We start from the raw sequence: 4,951 nt of genomic DNA, 5'->3' as shown, positions 1-4,951 counted from the left end.
AACATTTTGCACACAGTTGTATTATAATGATTTTGGAGCATTTACATTTTTGTTGATTTATTTTATTTATGTTTAACATGATGAAGCAGACTAACTTGTGTTGACATTATGGCTGTTCTTTAGCCTATATACATTCAGATGTTGTTTAATGAATTACACAATTGTAAAACATACAGTATGTTTTCCTCAGGCTACAACAATCAAAATCTATGACTCTCGCATCTCAAACTGTCCCACTGTTCACATGTCTTGCATCAATATATTTTTTGTCAGATGACAAGTAGTATGGAGGAGATGGAGGAGATGGAGGAGGAGAGGCAGGAAGAGAGACAGAAGGAAATGGAAGAGAGACAAGGGGAGATAGAGGAGAGAAAAGAGCCTCACAGATGAGACTGAATCATGAAGGATATATGTTGATAGTGAGATTCAGCATTGTGACTAGGGGTAAGTAAAAATATTGATTCATCCATAATATATGTTTTTACCCGATATCAATATCAATTCGGATCACTGTCACCAACCCAACTGCAGACCGCAGGCTGGTACTGAAGTTAAGCCCCTTCGGAGTATACTGTTATTACAGTATTACTGTTACTGTTATACAGATGTGGTGAAGTTATCAGTGTGTATTCATGTAACTGATAACATTAGAGAATACATTAACCAATACATTCTTGTATTTAGTGTAGATATCTAAATATGCATTATAAAGCAGTGATCAGTTTCACATGACGTGAAATTGCATTAAAAAAATCATCAACGTACAGGTCGCTGCCATGGAGCACTTTTATGTCCCTACCACTGTGAAAATCAAACCTACGCCCTTGGACCCAAAACAAAAAAAATGTTCCTGTTTCAATGCGCAATACACCTCCCGACCGCTATATTGGATGTTGGTGGCGCTGTGGCCCAATTGACACCGGGATTGCACTCAGAAGGAGGAGGAGAAGAAGAAGAAGAAGAAGAAGAAGATTGATTTCCCCCGATCTTTTCAGGTATGTATGTTAAGTGTTTGTGCTCTTAAACTTTAAGTAGCGTTTGCATATTTGTTTTTTGTGTGTTGTGAGATCATTTAAAGGCATTTCGAGAGCTTTGTACATATTATTTTGAGGTTTCAATGCAGCTGTAAAAGTATACTGTAGGTTGATGCCTAATTAATTTTGTCTGTTTTATCTATACACAACCATTCCTCTATGCTGCTTTATAATTGTATATTAATTACTGTATACATTGTATGTACAAATTAGAATAATTTGTTATGTATGTATAAAGCATCATATACAGTAGGTGCGTACATTTTATTTTAGACAAAATTAATTATCAACTTTTACTCATCTTTCAAAGGAATGTGAGATTTTTTTTCCACTGTGTTCTTGGTTCATTCTTCATAGGTGACAGGATTAAGTCTGTTCATGAGGCTTGTCACCATTGCAAAGCTGGTCCTGGTGTTACCCCACTCCAATGCAGATGCAGAGAGAGAGACTAAAACCAGGAACAGCCTGGCTCTGGATGGAACCCTGTCATCAATAATGACAATAAAGATGGCTGGCCTGGAGTCCTGCTTCATGTGGGAGCTCTCCCCAGAAATCATCAAGGCCTCAAAAAAGGCCACAAGCAAGTACAACAAAGCACAGAGATCTTAAGGACTTTGACAGTAGCCTCCCTGTTTTGGGAATTGTTTGTATAAATGGTTAAACTTTAATTTTTTATTTTTTTTTTATTTAAATTGGTATTAGCTGCATGTAGTTTGGGGATGTTCAAAAATGTCATAATAACATAGCTTTTGGGGGTTTTCATTTTTATTTAAATGTTTCTTGCATGATGTTGCATATCTGTTTACTATTTGATGACTAAAGTAACATAGTAAACATGCACAAATTTGAGCCATGCTGTGTCTTGTGTCTTACTGTTGGGTCAGTTGGTTCAATTGGTACACTCTGAGTTAGGCTAATACATTGAGAACTCCTGATGTATGGAAAATGGTATATTAAAAAAAAAAACAGCAACATACAATGCTGTATGGTAATGATGCTGAATGGGCCATACAAAAAATTGCAGTGTATGTGGCAAAATTTCGGTTGGCCCCACCAAATCTCACTCCAAGGTTTTTTGAAGTTGGCAGCCCTGGTACAGGGACCTTGTGTATGTTTTCAGGACTGGTGCAGTAAGTGCTGTCTCCACTTGAACACAACCAAAACCAAGGAGATGGTGGTAAATTTCAGAAAAAAGAGGTCACCCCCCCCCATCAACCAGTCTCCATACAGGGGGAGGACATGTAGTGGTGCACACCTACAAATATCTGGGGGTCCTCTTGGATGATAAGCTGGACTAGTCTTCTAACACTGATGCCCTCTATAGGAAGGGGCAGAGCTGCCTGTTCCTCCTGTGGACACTGAGGTCCTTTGATGTGTGTGTGGAGATGTTGACCATGTTCTATCACACAGTGGTGGCCAGTGCACTTTTCTACGCTGCAGTGTGTTGGGTAAGCAGCTTAACAGTCAAAAACATTAAGCGTTTGGACAAGCTGGTTAAAAAAGCTGGCTCAGTCCTCCGCAGGAGATTGGACCCACTAAGAACTGTGGTGGAGAGGGGCACATTGAACAAACTGAAAGCTATAATGGACAATAGCAGACACCCTCTCCACAGCTTCCTGGAGCAAAAGAGGAGCAGTAGCAGCAGCAGTTGGCTCATCTCACTGCGTTGCAGAACAGAGCGGTTCAGGAGATCCTTCAGCCCCACAGCAATTAGACTGTTAAAACCCCCTGAATCTAGTCACACACACACACTTACACATATCATCACATTAGCCACAACTGGCTGGACTGTGGAATGGACAATGTTATCTAAATTTAATGTCTGTTTGTGCACTTATTTTATACATATTTTATGTCTATTTTATTATGAGCTGCTGCACAGCTGAACATTCCTTTGGGGATTAATAAAGTTCTTTCTAATCTAATCTATTCTATTCTATGCTATTCTATTCTATTCTTTTCTATTCCAAGCCCTAATATTATAAATAATACTGACCTGGGCTGTACTAAAATATTAACTGCCATTACCATAAGTGTATTTACCTCATAATGAGTACAGCAGAAGAGCAATAAAACATCCTATATGTTTGATTAGTTGAAACAGTTTAACGATATGTTCTTGAGACATATTATAAATCCAGCGCCTGTTAAACATCGTAGAAAAATGATAAGTTGAAACAGGCAGTGTAATGGTATTCACTAGCTGCGATGGCCGAGTGGTTAAGGCGTTGGACTTGAAATCCAATGGGATCTTCCCGCGCAGGTTCGAACCCTGCTCGCAGCGGAATCTTTTCTTTTTCTGTAAATGTTACGACGGCATTCACAAACGGAAGTGACAGACGAAGTAGTTAATGTATCGTTCGTAAAGACGCGATTGCGGTCACTCACAGAAGCAGCTAGGCTGTGTGAGCGAAGTAGAAATACTTTTGGCAGTGTGACTTCATATATTGACTTCTGCTGTCAAACCAATTGCATCTGACAACAAACAAAAAACAAGGCGACGCGATATGTCTGGAGTGGAGGCACAAAAGGCACCGCTGGGATTCGAACCCAGGATCTCCTGTTTACTAGACAGGCGCTTTAACCAACTAAGCCACGGCGCCATCTGCCAATGAGAGATGACATCTCCATTTTTATATGACTCATAGCTGTATGTATAATACTGTGTTGTATGTTGGTAGTTGATTTTCTCTTTGTATGTTCTTATTTCACATCCCTGATTTGCATATTACAGCAACCTGACTTGAAACAGATTGGATTTGGCTCGGACGGCTCATAGTGAACGTTCTGTAGTAACCTAATGGTACCACAAAGTGGCGCTAAGAAACCATAAAATTAACACTTGCAGACGTTTGTAATGTGCAGTTTCTTATGATCCTGTGTGAAGGAACTCTAGGGACTTTTCTTTATGTTCTTGTTATGTTATTTATGATGCCTGAGGCAACACACCTGTGGTGCCCACTCAACCCCCACAAAAAAAACAAAGAAATGTCGTTTGCAGCTCAACAGTCAGTGTACTGCATGTTTATTACCAAAATGCAAATAAACAACTTAGCTAACAATAAAAATGAGTTAAAAATATGCCCTGATTTGCTTTCAGTAACATGTTGTACATGTGTTATAATAATCATATAAATCAATAATAAAAAACAATTCCAAATTTACTTGTTCAGAAGAATAAACAGTGAATACTATATAACATTGTAAAATAATAGTAAAATGTACAAACTAACTTTTTGATTGATTAATTATTTTAATTGTTGTTGTTGTTATCTATTCCTCTTTTGTTCAAAGGAAACACGGAAATCTACACCATAAAAAAATAAATGAACAGTTTTAAAATCATTCAGTCCTTCATTACACTACCTTTGAATGAGTGCAAATTCAGTAATACACATTTATGAACCAACCTGTAACAGAACCTTCTTTCACATGAAAAACATCTTTTTAAGAAATAAGTAAAAAGCCTTTTTACTATATATGATACACCATAGTTCCCTCTAATATTTATTTTATAGTGCTGTGAAAACATCAACATATTTCTTCTTTAAACAGTTTTATTTATTCAAGTTTCTCACCAAATGCTACATTTCGCAAATTTACATTGCACACATCATGACAATGTTATAATTCAACTTCACCCAATACTAAATTTTACTGAATAGAACTTGAACGCTTCACATTGTTAATCAGTGCAACCCGAGCTGTTTGTTGCGTCCACTGTCCACTGGCTGCGGAAATGATAACTAGCTCTCCTCCTGCTGATTTCATGTTCTTTCTCTCCACATCCACTCCTCTCAGTAGTGTAGTGGTAGCTGAGTGGGCACCAGGGAGCTTTTGTCATTTTGACATGATAATGATATAGTGTGTTTCGGGGTTCACGTGATGTTAACTTGCCCATCTCCCCCAGCGAACAG

The 4,951-nt window shown here is 38.2% G+C and overlaps 2 non-coding genes across 2 annotated transcripts; one reads left to right on the top strand and one right to left on the bottom strand.

Moving 5' to 3' along the window:
* The first annotated feature begins 3,236 nt into the window (after positions 1 to 3,236).
* On the top strand, positions 3,237 to 3,318 carry trnas-uga (transfer RNA serine (anticodon UGA)). The gene has a single exon. It is a non-coding gene; the product is annotated as a tRNA-Ser (tRNA).
* Positions 3,319 to 3,563: 245 nt separating this feature from the next.
* On the bottom strand, positions 3,564 to 3,637 carry trnat-agu (transfer RNA threonine (anticodon AGU)). The gene has a single exon. It is a non-coding gene; the product is annotated as a tRNA-Thr (tRNA).
* Between the last annotated feature and the right edge of the window lie 1,314 nt (positions 3,638 to 4,951).

Source organism: Epinephelus lanceolatus, chromosome 22 (assembly GCF_041903045.1).
Source record: "Epinephelus lanceolatus isolate andai-2023 chromosome 22, ASM4190304v1, whole genome shotgun sequence".
Lineage (NCBI taxonomy): Eukaryota > Metazoa > Chordata > Actinopteri > Perciformes > Serranidae > Epinephelus > Epinephelus lanceolatus.
This window is presented reverse-complemented; position numbering and strand designations above follow the sequence as displayed.